Source organism: Primulina huaijiensis, chromosome 9 (assembly GCF_012295235.1).
Source record: "Primulina huaijiensis isolate GDHJ02 chromosome 9, ASM1229523v2, whole genome shotgun sequence".
NCBI classification, from domain to species: Eukaryota; Viridiplantae; Streptophyta; class Magnoliopsida; order Lamiales; family Gesneriaceae; genus Primulina; species Primulina huaijiensis.
The window spans coordinates 15,561,047-15,577,254 of NC_133314.1; the positions used below are offsets into that span (position 1 = coordinate 15,561,047).

General features: G+C 38.4%; 1 pseudogene; it reads left to right on the forward strand.

Annotated features, from left to right (window-relative positions):
- Positions 1-2,471: 2,471 nt before the first annotated feature.
- On the forward strand, positions 2,472-15,657 carry LOC140984507 (uncharacterized; annotated as a pseudogene).
- The last annotated feature ends 551 nt before the right edge of the window (positions 15,658-16,208 follow it).

The following is a 16,208-nucleotide window of genomic DNA, read 5'->3' on the forward strand; positions in this document are numbered from 1 at the left end:
GAATTAAAAAGAGTTGTGAGGACCAAATTGCAAATAGTGAAGACTTCAAGGTCTAAAGTGCAATTATGGGATTTGAGGACACTTGTCTTCACCATGCACATGTATATGTTAAAATCTTTCATTCAGCAACTTGAGAGAAAAGGCAAAACGAGAATAGCTACAGAAACTTTGCAAAAATTCCTTCGAAGACTAGAATTCTGATTTTACAAGATCTAACCGTCAGAATTTGAATCCGGACACAATACTGTGCTTCTCTTGTCAACAGCTACAACAGGACATTTGGAGTATGGATTGATTACAGATTGTGACGGATATGGGTTATGATTTGTAATTAATATCTGGTGATATTGTATTGACGGGAATATTGAGACTGTGCCGTTATGCCGTTAATTTGAATTGAATTCAGATTGATCAGATTCAGTATTGACTTGAGAATGGAATGTTGATATTAATATTCTCGATATGTCATTTCATATTTACAGAGACAGTCTTGAATTCAGAACTTCTATTCTTCAGACCGAGACTACAAAAAGAAAGGTATAAGTCAATGTCGAACCCGGGAGAATGACTCGAGTTAGATATAACTTGAGTTTCCCTAAACCACATACTTATTGTTATTATATGCATTGATTTGAATTGATATGCTTGTTCTATTGATTTATAGAAAGCGTGATTAGACGATTGGTCTTGTGACAGAGGTGCCAGACTGTGATAGAGTAGTCACTGGCCCATTGCACATTGTCACAGAGGAGTTATTGGCGGAGGTGCCAAAGGCTTTGACGGATAGGTCAAGACACTAGATGTTTGGTTTATATCGATGTTTGATTAGGAGTGGATTTACTTCTATTACTGAGATTCGATATAGTATGCCAACGTCTGGAAACCGGGATCCCTAGACTAGGAATGAGTCTAGTCTGAGCTGTAGAGTCACGAGTTATTTACAGTTTTATATCGATATACATGTGATTGATATTTGTTTCATGCTTTTATATCGATTATATGATTGCATGTTTTGTTGATTTATACCGGGATGTATTTCTCACCGGAATTATCCGGCTGTTGTCGTGTTTGTATGTGTGCATGACAACAGGTGGGACAGGATCGGGGTCAGGAAGAAGATGAGAGAGATCGTGATTAGAGTGGAGACTTCGGACTTTGATATATATAGGGTTTGGAACACTTGACATTTAGTTGTTACACCTTAGTTTGAGTTTGATGTTTGTTGTACAAGACTTGTACTATTATACTGATATGTATAATTAGATTGATTCCATTACGTTCCGCGCTATATAAAAAAAAAAATTGTAGACCCATATTAATTACATTGATCCAATTATCCCAATGACGATTAAGAAGATGATTAGCGTCCGGGTCCCCACAGTGTTGTCGCGTAAGTGTTGTGTCTTTATACTATTTTTTTCAGATAATTATTTTTGAAATTAAGTTAACTATTATTTAAAAATGAATAACTATATTGAAAATATTTATAATTTTTTTATGGCGGACTGTTATTATTATTTAGATAATATATAACCTTTTACAAATATAATGATGCAACTATAGTAAAAAATATTTGTAATTTACCAAGATAACGGATGAATTTTTATACAAATAATTTGGTGATTTCTAAATATATTTGTAATTCATAACGTGGAACACGTAACATGATAATTTGAAAGTCGGTTTTTTAGTAGGATGACTAAACCGTCTAAATTAAGATCAGATTCTTTATATATATTATTTATTTTGCACAATCGGTGTGTGTACAATTTTTCTTATAATTATCAGTTTACATGTTTAAACCAATGTTCTAAAACACGGTCTAGGCGGCCGCCTAGGCACTAGGCGGAGGTCAGCCTCACCGATAAGGTGCTCGCGGCGCTAGGCGGTCCTGGGCGCGCCTAGGTGGATGCCAGCCGCCTAGGGCCTGCTATTTTTTAAAAAAACTTTTGGGCTTCTAAAATTTTTTGATCCACTAACAAGCCCATTTAAAAAAATAAAATTTGGGCTAGGTTTGCTACAATTCTTTCGTTCCTTCTCGGCCAAAACTCCTGCTGTAAATCCGAAGAACTGTTGCTCACTTACTCAGGTTTTTCTTTTGTGTAGTATTGTTCATTGTATATCACATACTTCAATCTTCAAGTCATCTCTTGATTCTCTTTTTTTGGACCTACTATGGAATAAGTATTGGGTGTTTTTGTTATCAACTTGATATGTTTTGAGAATTATTTTGAATTACTCGTTGAAATGTGTTCTGAAATTGACAATTTGTATGCTTAATAGTTCATTGCCTATTGTACATTGCTGTTTTGTTTTTGGCACTAGGCTCCATGAATGAGATCTAATTGCTGGTGTTGATTGTCAAAAAACAAGCTCTAACCATTAACAAGGATCAGATGGTGTTATAAACCATCAACTTATCGCATAACATAGTTAGCTCTTGATCATATATTCATCACTGCATTGTGAAATAATTGATCCAAGTTAGTTTTCTTTTTTTGAAAGTATCCAGACTCCTTCCACAATTTTGGAAAGTTGTATGATTCTGTGGCCATATATTTAATTATTTCGGCATCTACAACTTCTGATACAGCTTCATTAACAGTTAACTTCTGCATTTAAATATCATGTTGTATAGATTTTGTGATGCTGTGGCAGTGCATTGTCAAAATATATGGAGTGACTTTGAGCTTTTTAGTACTATCATTTGTTTGTGTGCTGTTATCACATCAAATTTTCAGGTCTATTGCTAAAAAGTTTTAAGTGTTTCGTATTCAACAAGATTTGGAGGGTAACAATGGCAAGCAATCCATCGTCGGCTGCATCCCTCACTCAGCCTGAATCTGGGATTTTTAAAAGAAAGTCGAATGACATCGGATGGGAGTTTGGTATGTTGATTGATCCTAAGAACCTCGACAAAGTTAAATGTAAGTTGTGCGGGAAAATGATGTCTGGTGGAGTCTATAGAATCAAAGAGCACATAGAAAATATACCTGGAAATGTATCTGGGTGTCGAATCGCATCTCAAGAAGATCGTAATAAGTGCAAACATGCTATTTTAGAAGGGAGGAACAAAAAGAAAAACAAAATATTGGAAGAAGAAAGTTGTAGAGCGGAGGTGAATATTTCTCTAGACGAAGAAGAAGATGCTGAAATTGAAGGGATAGATGGAATTAAAAAGCCTCATCTACTTGCCCCCATGGATAGATATGCATCGATGATTACTCCAGAAAATGTAAGTTCAAGTAGGAGTAAAGTGCTTCGACAAAAAAATATAAATGAGGCTCTTTTCAAAGAGAGAACTCAACAAGTTCAACAATATGTTGGGAGATGGGCTTATGAAAATGGAATCCCATTCAATGCTCTTGATAATGATAGCTTCAAGCAACTAATGGAGGCAGTGGGTCAATTTGGACCAGGGTTCAAGCCTCCAACTCAATATCAACTTAGAGAGCCACTTTTGAAAGCTGAAGTTGAAAGAACAAAGCAACTGTTGAAGAATCACGAAGAAGAATGGGCAAAGAATGGGTGCTCGATTATGACATATGCATGGAGTGATAGAAAAAGAAGAAGAATATTAAATTTTTGTGTTAATTGCAAGGAGGGTACTGTATTTTTAGAGTCTAAGGAGTCTTCAGACGAGGCACATACAGCTGGACTTATTTTTGAGTATGTTGACAAGTGTGTTGAACAAGTAGGAGCTCATAATCTTGTTCAGATTGTAACAGACAATGCCACCAACAATATGACTGCGGCTAAATTGATGAAAGAAAAACGACCAGGGATATTTTGGAGTTCGTGTGCAACTCATACTCTTAATCTCATGCTTGAAAGTATTGGCAAACTTCCAAGATTTAAAAAGATTATCGACCAAGCAAAGTCTTTTACAATTTTCATTTATGCTCACCATAAGACTGTCATTGATGAGAAGTTTTACGAAGAAAAGAGACATAGTCCGGCCAGGAGTTACCAGGTTTGCATCAAACTTCCTCACATTGCAAAGTTTGATTGAGAAAAAATCTAGTTTAAGGGTCATGTTTACAAGTGATATGTGGGAGAACTGTAAATGGTCAAAGACAAACAAAGGGAAATTGGCTTACTCTACAGTGATGAGCATGAGTTTTTGGAATGGTGTGACACTTTGTTTGAAAATATTTGCTCCTTTGGTAAGAGTTCTCCGATTGGTTGACGGAGATAGAAAGCCATCCATGGGGTTTCTATATGGGGAGCTTCTTCAAGCTAAAGAAGATATCAAGGTTGTAAAGGCCCGTATTTCGTATTCATAAATTTGCGGAATTATTAAAATTTTTCTAAATAAATAAATAACTTACCCAATTTATAACATAAACATGTAAATAATTTTAACTTTAAAATAACAGCGGAAGTCAACATTGTATTTCAAACAACAATTTAAAAATAATCCAACATGTTAAAATCAAGTTTGAATGATAAAAGGTGCATAAATTAAATCATGAGGTCCTCGGGGTTACTACTGCTGTCCCAAGATCGCTCACTAGTCTCCGCCCGCGGTCTCGACCTCATCAATACCTACAACAATAAAGTCTAGTGAGTCTAAAGACTCAACGTGTATATATCGTGAATAACAAGTAAATATATCATAAAATCTTATGCAACGTAAAAATAAAGTATCGTAAAGCGTACAGTGAAAATCGTATCATGAATAATTATAACTACGTGCATATCTGAAAAATCATACGTAAAAGATTTGCTCAATAGAGCTCTGTCATATCATATCATAATTTTCTGGTAGAGATAATGTCTCTAAGCTAGTGGCCCATAACATAACGTGAGCGCCTGATCAGACTAAACCACAGTATACTGGGCGGTAGAGATCAATCACAGCCCTTGGACTACATGTCCGTACCCATACATAATCGTAAACCGGTCGTACGACCTCTAAACTAAACCAAATCAGGAACGGCCAAATACATGGCTTTCCTAACTCATTAAGGTACTGTCCAGTCCAAGGCCATGGGCTAAAAGCCAACCAAGAACTCACACAAGCACCAAAACCAAACTGCAAGTTGCTGTCAAATTACAGCAGTAGCAACTTGTGTGTTTGTAGTGAAAATTCTGAAATTAATGACTATGGGCTTGAACCACCGCTCAAGGACTCTTACTAACATCCTAAGGCATGGCTTGGACCATGGCTAAGGGCTAAAAGCCAGCCACAAACCGAGCCAACACATGGGACAATACAACATGCTAGCCGAGAGTGCATATTCTGTGCAGGGGTGTAAATTGAATTGTTTTGTCGTCTTAGATCGTTCCAGTGTCTATATGATCAACCATGGCTCGATCTAGACATGATGAAGTGTGGTATGAACCATGGCTATGGGCTACAAGCCAGCCACAGCCCATCCCAACACCTCAAAACCGAAATCACTCACACAAACCAGAAGCAGAAATTTTCGAGTGATGCTTGTGTTGCTGTTTTAAAAATCTGATGGAACCATGAACCAAGTTTTGAAAGGACACCTTGGCCACGTCCTAGACATGATAAGTGAGGGTTCTAACCATGGCTACAGTCCCTAGGACAGCCAAGATTCGAACACACACCTTAACCACTCAAATGGCCAAAACCGTGACTCATTTCTGCACCTATGAGAAAGTTGCTGTCATTTCTTTGTTTGTGCGTGTATGGACTGAAACAAATGACCCAAAAACACTCTAACACATTCTAAATTATGCCTAGAAGCAGCCTTGAGTGCCTGGAACCGACCCAACCTCCTGAAATCAAAAGAACACAACAAACCGTGAAGCTTGAAGCAAATGGCCGAGAAGGCCTGTACAGATTTTGCTTGGAAAGTTTGCTGTCCATTTTGTTTGGTTACTTGAGTCATGATTATATAATGGTTTAAAAATATCTATATGACTTGATTGAAGAGAAAAGAAATAATATATACATGCCTGAAATTTGTTTTGTCACAAAACAAATCAATACGACGAATACGAGCGGCGGGGTCGGAGTTGGTTTTCTTCCTTGTTTTTCAGCTGTTTTCTCACGATTCTAGCTGATATTTTTTTCTGATGATTTTCGAAGGTAATGGTGTGTGATTGCTAGACAATAGAGATGAGTATTATAGGAGGTGATAAATAGGCATTGAAGTGCATTTAGTTGAGAGTTACAAGTGAAGGAATAGAATGGAATTTGAATTGTTTTTACTCCTCTAGCTGGCCGATACATTTTCTTATTCTCAATGCACGATCAGCTCATTTTCTAGGCTCATAGGTTAAGGGGAAATGAAGTATATTATTACATTTGAATTTACTACTAATTAGTGAATTAAAGTGAGGGAATAAATTCACCTTAATGGCCCTTGAGAGTAACATGAATAGATTTACTACACCTTTGAATTGTCTTAACCGAAAATTATTACTCATTTGCATGGTATACTATCATTTTAGTTTCATATTTTAAATGCTTAAGGTTTAATACCCCCCATTATATTTTCTAGTGAATTAACAATTCCATTTAGGATAAAATCTTGCATAGCATACATGACCTCAAATTTAAATGTTTAAATGCTATGTTTAAATTTCTTAAATATATTTGACCTTTATTAATTCAACCCCATTTGTTTACATATTTTATTTAAGTTTTAATTAAATATTGAACCTAAAAGAATTTATTTACCAACTTAGCTCTAATTAATTAAATAAATTCTAAAACATTCTATTTCTTTAAATTAAATTATTCCTTGACTTAAATTAAATTTAAGAATATCTCCTTATTATTAATCTTATCTCTAATCTCCAAACTCCGGTCCGACCTCGCGTATTTATCCTGAAAAGATATAACTAAACATCTACCTTTAAAATAAATAAAACACTTCATATATTTATAAAATTTATTTTTAATTTAAATAGTAGCAATTATGCATGGCTTATACGTAATCTGATTTTCGGGTTCTACAACTCTGCCCCCCTTAAAGGAATTTCGTCCCCGAAATTAAAACTTACCGAATAACTCGGGATAACGACTCCTCATCTCCGGCTCAGATTCCCGTGTAGCTTCCTCCTCCGAATGATTGAGCCATTTGACTTTCACTAGCTTGACCATTTTGTTCCGAAGCTTTTTCTCCTGCCTATCTAAGATTTGCTCTGGTCTTTCCTCATATGTCAAGTTCAGAGTGAGTTGCAATGGTTCAAAGTTCAAGACATGTGATGGATTCGCCATATAGTTCCTTAACATGGAGATGTGAAACACATTGTGTACTCCGGCCAGATTCGGCGGAAGAGCAACACGATAAGCTAATGTCCCAACTCTGTCGAGGATCTCAAATGGTCCAATGAATCTCGGACTGAGCTTTCCTTTCTTCCCGAACCGCATGACACCTTTCATCGGTGCTATCTTCACGAAAACATGGTCACCAACAGCAAACTCTAAATCTCTCCTTCTCTGATCCGCATAACTCTTCTGTCTACTCTGAGCAGTCCTCATCCTATCACGGATCTTGACTACTATATCAGCAGTCTGCTTCACAATCTCCAGACCCAATTCTGATCTCTCTCCTACTTCATACCAAAGAATAGGAGAACTACATTTACGACCGTACAGTGCTTCATATGGAGCCATACCGATAGACGACTGAAAACTGTTGTTATAGGTAAACTCCACCAACGGTAGCTTTGATTCCTAACTCCCAGAGAAATCAAGGACACATGCACGAAGAAGATCCTCCAAAATCTGGATAACTCTCTCGGACTGACCATCTGTCTGTGGGTGGAAAGCTGTGCTAAACAACAACTTCGTACCCATAGCTGAATGTAGACTCTTCCAAAATGATGAAGTGAATCTAGGATCTCGGTCAGACACTATAGAAACGGGAATACCATGAAGTCTGACGATCTCCCGGATATACAACTCTGCATACTGAATCATGGAGAAAGTCGTCTTAATGGGCAAGAAATGGGCTGATTTCGTAAGACGATCAACAATCACCGATATAGCATTTGACCCTCTGACTGACTTCGGTAATCCGACAACGAAGTCCATGGTAACGTTCTCCCACTTCCAATTGGGAATAGGAAGAGGCTTGAGCATACCTGCTGGTCTCTGATGTTCCGCTTTCACTAGCTGACACTCGGACACAAAACGTCTGATATCCTTCTTCATTCCGGGCCACCAATATAATAATTGCAGATCTTTGTACATCTTTGTACTCCCTGGATGAATAGAGTACGGCGACATATGGGCCTCAGCTAAAATATCTGCTCGAATAGAATCGCCGCTAGGAACCCACATTCTGTCTCGATATCTCACAATACCGTCTCTGATTGTATACAAGATACTGACCTTGGCCTCATCTCTCTGCCTCCACTTTGCCAACTGCTCGTCTGCTAACTGTCCACTGCGAATACGGTATAGAAGAGAAGACTGAATCGTCAAAGTAGATAGACGAGGAACTCTACCTCGAGGATATGTCTCTAGATCAAACATCTGCATCTCAAACTGAAGAGGTCTCGAAACCACCAAATGAGCCATCCCTGCGACTTTCCTGCTCTNTCCAGGTTGACCAGGGAGTTTATGACCCTGAGACAGGGAGACACGACTGTTACGGAGTTTATCCGTAAATTTGAGAGGGGTTGTCACTTTTTACCCCTAATTGCAAATGACGCTAGTGCAAAATTGAGGAATTTTATGGATGATCTGCGGTCGATCTTGCGCCGTGATGTTAGGGTGGCTGACCCTACTACCTATGATGTTGCTGTTTCCAGAGCTCTAGCGGCAGAGCAAGACCAGAATGATATTGAGTGCGATCGCCAGGGTAAACGACCATTTCAGGCACCACACCGTCCTCCCCAGCAGCAGCATCAGAATAAGAGACTTTTCCACGGTCCACCCAGGAACAGAGGGCAGCAGCAGCAGTAACAGGGACGGGCAGTCCCGAGGACAATGGAGTATCCAGTCTGTGCCAAGTGCTCACGTCGTCATGCTGGGACTTGTATGTATGGTTCGGAAAAGTGTTACAAATGTGGTAGTACTGACCACATATTGAAGAATTGTCCTCAGAAGAATATGCCTACCCAAGGCAGAGTTTTTGCTCTCCATGCTGCGGAGACTAACCCAGAGACGATGCTCATGACAGGTATCCTAAATCTTTAAGTTGTATTTGAAGTTTAATGTTTTGGGTTATGATTTTGAACTTAGAATTTATGATAGGACTGCATGTTCTAATCAGTGTTACTTACGGGAATTTAGGTTAGAAGAACTTTGACATTTACATGACTATAAGCATAATTCTTGTAAACTATTGGGTTTAGTTTGATATTCCAATCTTTCAGGGAGAATCTTTATAGCCGGTTCAGCTACGAAAGCCTTGATAGATTCAGGGGCTACTCATTCATTCATTTCAGAAACCTTTGCAAATTCTCTCAAGATCAAGACAATTGGGCTAGACATAGTGTATTTAGTAGCATTGCCTTATGGAGAGGATATGACAGCTTCTAATGTGATCCGAGACATAGACCTCGAACTTCATGGTAATCTCGTTTATGCGGATCTTATCGTGCTACCAATGCCCAAGTTTGATATCATTCTGGGTATGGACTGGCTTTTGAGGAACAGAGTCTTGATTGATTTCCAGCGGAGATCTGTTCTAGTTCGACCGCTTGGGATGGAACAATTCTTATTTNGCGGTAAATGAAAGTACCTGTCTGGTTCAAATAAGAATTGTTCCATCCCAAGCGGTCGAACTAGAACAGATCTCCGCTGGAAATCAATCAAGACTCTGTTCCTCAAAAGCCAGTCCATACCCAGAATGATATCAAACTTGGGCATTGGTAGCACGATAAGATCCGCATAAACGAGATTACCATGAAGTTCGAGGTCTATGTCTCGGATCACATTAGAAGCTGTCATATCCTCTCCATAAGGCAATGCTACTAAATACACTATGTCTAGCCCAATTGTCTTGATCTTGAGAGAATTTGCAAAGGTTTCTGAAATGAATGAATGAGTAGCCCCTGAATCTATCAAGGCTTTCGTAGCTGAACCGGCTATAAAGATTCTCCCTGAAAGATTGGAATATCAAACTAAACCCAATAGTTTACAAGAATTATGCTTATAGTCATGTAAATGTCAAAGTTCTTCTAACCTAAATTCCCGTAAGTAACACTGATTAGAACATGCAGTCCTATCATAAATTCTAAGTTCAAAATCATAACCCAAAACATTAAACTTCAAATACAACTTAAAGATTTAGGATACCTGTCATGAGCATCGTCTCTGGGTTAGTCTCCGCAGCATGGAGAGCAAAAACTCTGCCTTGGGTAGGCATATTCTTCTGAGGACAATTCTTCAATATGTGGTCAGTACTACCACATTTGTAACACTTTTCCGAACCATACATACAAGTCCCAGCATGACGACGTGAGCACTTGGCACAGACTGGATACTCCATTGTCCTCGGGACTGCCCGTCCCTGTTACTGCTGCTGCTGCCCTCTGTTCCTGGGTGGACCGTGGAAAAGTCTCTTATTCTGATGCTGCTGCTGGGGAGGACGGTGTGGTGCCTGAAATGGTCGTTTACCCTGGCGATCGCACTCAATATCATTCTGGTCTTGCTCTGCCGCTAGAGCTCTGGAAACAGCAACATCATAGGTAGTAGGGTCAGCCACCCTAACATCACGGCGCAAGATCGACCGCAGATCATCCATAAAATTCCTCAATTTTGCACTAGCGTCATTTGCAATTAGGGGTAAAAAGTGACAACCCCTCTCAAATTTACGGATAAACTCCGTAACAGTCGTGTCTCCCTGTCTCAGGGTCATAAACTCCCTGGTCAACCTGGAACGAACCTCGTCAGTAAAATATTTAGAGTAGAATACCTCTGTGAAGCGCGTCCAGCTCAAAGTAGCCATATCCAAAGCTACAGTTGCTCCTTCCCACCACAGACGAGCGTATCCTCCAAACAGATAAGTCGTACAACGAACCCTATCTCCATCTTCAAGCCCCATGAACTCGAAAATAATCTCAAGGGATTTAATCCAGCCCTCTGCAACCAAAGGATCTGTCGTCCCTGAGAACTCTTTCGGCCTCATCTTCATGAACCGCTCACAGACAGCCTCAGGCCTCGTCTGTCTAGCTACCACAACATTGTTCCCCGCGAACTGTGCGAAGAACTGAGTCATCCCAGCTAACATCTGGGCATTCAGGTCTGGTGGAGGGGGTGGAGGTCCCTGCCTCTCTTGCCTCTGACCCTCACCGTCCTCATGACGGTGCTCACCACCACCTCTCGGGCGTCCAACCTGGCGTCTAGGAGGCATACTGTTCCATATATAGCCCATACGTAACTAACATGCATAATTCCATAATTTATCTTAAATTTAAATAAATACTGAAATAATTAAAAATCTAAACGTAAAAACATTTCAAGAAAACATGCTGTTAAAATAATTCATGCTTTAAATAAAATGCGTAAATGTAAACTTACAGACTGAAGACGTGACTTTATGAGCTTCTTGAGGTCAGTAGTAGTACAACCCTTTACAAGAACATAGGCTCTGATACCAACTGTAAAGCCCCAGATTCGACAACTGTCCTCACTGTACCAAGACGAGTCTTTCCAGCGTGCTTATGTCCTCACTCACACGCACCCTAGGAAACTTCTCAGGAGGTCACCCATCCCAGAATTGCCCCAAGTCAAGCATGCTTAACTTTGGAGTTCTTATGTTATGAGCTACCGAAAAGAAGATGCACCTTCGTGGTATGAGTAGTACATATCAAATCTTTTAAGCCCTCTTCAACTGTACAGTCCATTACATTGAACAGTCTCGGAATCCCTCTCTTTCCGGTGTCAGATCGGTTCATTCATGTTCCCTCCGCCTAGAAGCCTGCCAGGAGCCGCTCATTGTCCGTGCAACCTCATGGCACCGGCGATCACCCCCCGCCCTCTTCGGCCCCGGGCCTCACATGCCCACCAGCTTCCGCTTGGTTCGTCCCTGAACCCACACCGTACTAGGAGAGGTCGGCTCTGATACCAACTGTAAAGGCCCGTATTTCGTATTCATAAATTTGCGGAATTATTAAAATTTTTCTACATAAATAAATAATTTGCCCAATTTATAACATAAACATGTAAATAATTTTAACTTTAAAATAACAGCGGGAGTCAACATTGTATTTCAAACAACAATTTAAAAATAATCCAACATGTTAAAATCAAGTTTGAATGATAAAAGGTGCATAAATTAAATCATGAGGTCATCGGGTTTACTACTGCTGTCCCAAGATCGCTCACTAGTCTCCGCCCGCGGTCTCGACCTCATCAATACCTATAACAATCAAGTGAGTCTAAAGACTCAACATGTATATAGCGTGAATAACAAGTAAATATATCATAAAATCGCATGCAACGTAAAAATAAAGTATCGTAAAGCGTACAGTGAAAATCATACGTAAAAGCTTTGCTCAATAGAGCTCTGTCATATCATATCATAATTTTCTGGTAGAGATAATGTGTCTAAGCTAGTGGCCCATAACATAACGTGAGCGCCTGATCAGACTAAATCACAGTATACTGGGCGGTAGAGATCAATCACAGCCCTTGGACTGGATGTCCGTACCCATACATAATCGTAAACCGGTCGTAAGTCACCGGGTGGAGAGGTCCTCGGTTGCGCCTACCGACTTCCAAACCCATAAACATAAGGTGGCCACAAGACATATAGAATATATCTCAAAAATAAACATTTTATATTTTTATGCACGTAATATAATTATAACCTTATTTTTACCGGATGAGTTGAATCGTTCCCAGGCTTACTGCGACTTAATTCTAATATGCGACACATTCAAATAATATTATCTTGACTTAAACTTGACAATAGAACCAAAACTCAACAATAGAACCAAAATGAGACGATTAGGCCCAACCACTTGATTTTTAATCATGGTATCATACCAACCCAAACCAACCTTACACCAACGTTTAACCATGATTAAAAATACCTCAAACATACTGAAAAATATGCACAAGGACTGTAAAACACGAAAATAGGTGAATGGAACACAAAAACATAAAACACTCTTTCGAGAGTCATTTTGGCACCTTTCACCGTAAATTCTCGTACGACCTCTAAACTCAACCAAATCACGAACGGCCAAAAACATGGCTTTCCTAACTCATTAAGGTACTGTCCAGTCAAAGGCCATGGGCTAAAAGCCAACCAAGAACTCACACAAGCACCGAAACCGAACTGCAAGTTGCTGTCAAATTACAGCAGTAGCAACTTGTGTGTTTGTAGTGAAAATTCTGAAATTAATGACTATGGGCTTGAACCACCGCCCAAGGAGTCTTACTAACATCCTAAGGCATGGCTTGGACCATGGCTAAGGGCTAAAAGCCAGCCACAAACCGAGCCAACAAATGGGACAATACAACATGCTAGCCGAGAGTACATATTCTGTGCAGGGGTGTAAATTGAATTGTTTTGTCGTCTTAGATCGTTCCAGTGGCTATATGATCAGCCATGGCTTGATCTAGACATGATGAAGTGTGGTATGAACCATGGCTATGGGCTACAAGCCAGCCACAGCCCATCCCAACACCTCAAAACCGAAATCACTCACACAAACCAGAAGCAGAAATTTTCGAGTGATGCTTGTGTTGCTGTTTTAAAAATCTGATGGAACCATGAACCAAGTTTTGAAAGGACACCTTGGCCACGTCCTAGACATGATAAGTGAGGGTTCTAACCATGGCTACAGTCCCTAGGACAGCCAAGATTCGAACACACACCTTAACCACTCAAATGGCCAAAACCGTGACTCATTTCTGCACATATGGGAAAGTTGCTGTCATTTCTTTGTTTGTGCGTGTATGGACTGAAACAAATGACCCAAAAACACTCTAACACATTCTAAATTATGCCTAGAAGCAGCCTTGAGTGCCTGGAACCGACCCAACCTCCTGAAATCAAAAGAACACAACAAACCGTGAAGCTTGAAGCAAATGGCCGAGAAGGCCTGTACAGATTTTGCTTGGAAAGTTTGCTGTCCATTTCGTTTGGTTACTTGAATCATGATTATATAATGGTTTAAAAATATCTATATGACTTGATTGAAGAGAAAAGAAACAATATATACATGCTTGAAATTTGTTTTGTCACAAAACAAATCAATACGACGAATACGAGCGGCGGAGTCGGAGTTGGTTTTCTTCCTTGTTTTTCAGCTGTTTTCTCACGATTCTAGCTGATATTTTTTTCTGATGATTTTCGAAGGTAATGGTGTGTGATTGCTAAACAATAGAGATGAGTATTATAGGAGGTGATAAATAGGCATTGAAGTGCATTTAGTTGAGAGTTACAAGTGAAGGAATAGAATGGAATTTGAATTGTTTTTCCTCCTCTAGCTGGCCGATACATTTTCTTATTCTCAATGCACAATCAGCTCATTTTCTAGGCTCATAGGTTAAGGGGAAATGAAGTATATTATTACATTTCAATTTACTACTAATTAGTGTATTAAAGTGAGGGAATGAATTCACCTTAATGGTCATTGAGAGTAACATGAATAGATTTACTACACCTTTGAATTGTCTTAACCGAAAATTATTACTCATTTGCATGGTATACTATCATTTTAGTTTCATATTTTAAATGCTTAAGGTTTAATAGCCCCATTATATTTTCTAGTGAATTAACAATTCCATTTAGGATAAAATCTTGCATAGCATACATGACCTCAAATTTAAATGTTTAAATGCTATGTTTAAATTTCTTGAATATATTTGACCTTTATTAATTCAACCCCATTTGTTTACATATTTTATTTAAGTTTTAATTAAATATTGAACCTAAAAGAATTTATTTACCAACTTAGCTCTAATTAATTAAATAAATTCTAAAACATTCTATTTCTTTAAATTAAATTATTCCTTGACTTAAATTAAATTTAAGAATATCTCCTTATTATTAATCTTATCTCTAATCTCCAAACTCCGGTCCGACCTCGCGTATTTATCCTGAAAAGATATAACTAAACATCTACCTTTAAAATAAATAAAACACTTCATATATTTATAAAATTTATTTTTAATTTAAATAGTAGCAATTATGCATGGCTTATACGTAATCTGATTTTCGGGTTCTACAAAGGTGGCCTTTAACAATGTCGAATCAAATTATCAACCTATCATAGTGATTATTGAGTCAAAAATGAAAGATAGACTTGATACATCATTGCATACGACAGCTTTTTTGTTGAATCCCTACTTCTACTACAAAGATAGTTCTATTGCTCTTTATGGAGAGGTCGCGGCAGGGATTTTTTAATGCATGGAAGTTTTGCATGCCGATGAGTTTGAACTGCAAGATACAATTATTAACAAGGAATTTGCAAAATATAGAGAGAAGACTGGGTTATTTGGGAAAGCATTGGCTGCAAAAGCATGTGAAAAAAATGACGATACATTTGATCCATGTACATGGTGGAGTACCTACGGTGCTCACACACCCAACTTGCTAAGAGTGGCATTGAGGATTCTTTCATTAACTACAAGTTCATCTGGGTGCGAAAGAAATTGGAGTGAATTTGAAGGAGTAAGTTTAAACTTTAATTAAAATAAATTATTAATTTTTAAAGTATATGCTCATATTCCTAACTATACTAATTACTTTCTCGATTTTGTTTAGAAGAAAAGAAATAGGTTGGATGTTCATAGGCTGAACAATCTAGTATTTGTACAATTTAATGCTAGATTGTTTAACAAGCAAAAAAGAGAGAAAGAAAGGAACGTCGACGTCCTTCTTGACAAAGATGCTTCAAATGCACAAGGTTGGATTGTGGGTGGTGGGGAAGAAAATGAAGTTGAACCATGTTCGGGGTTCACTTGGCAATTAGTTGATGAAGCAACTGGGGCAGATGAAAATTTACAACCCCGAAGAAGCTCTAGAGTTAGAGAACTTCACGAGGATGATTTTGAATCTGAAGAAGAAGATGATGATCAAAATGATGATATTGATTTTGTGTCCGATGAAGAACAAGCTGTTGAAAATTTCGGAGAAGAAGAAGTGGAGTAAATTTGTGATGACACATTAGACTATTTTATTGTGAATTTTGGAAGAAATCTGAATTCTTTCTTATTTTATTGAGATGACACATTAGACTATGTTGGGAATATTTTGAACATATTTTAAATTTGATGTTATTGTGTTAAAGTTCTAGTATATGATTTATTA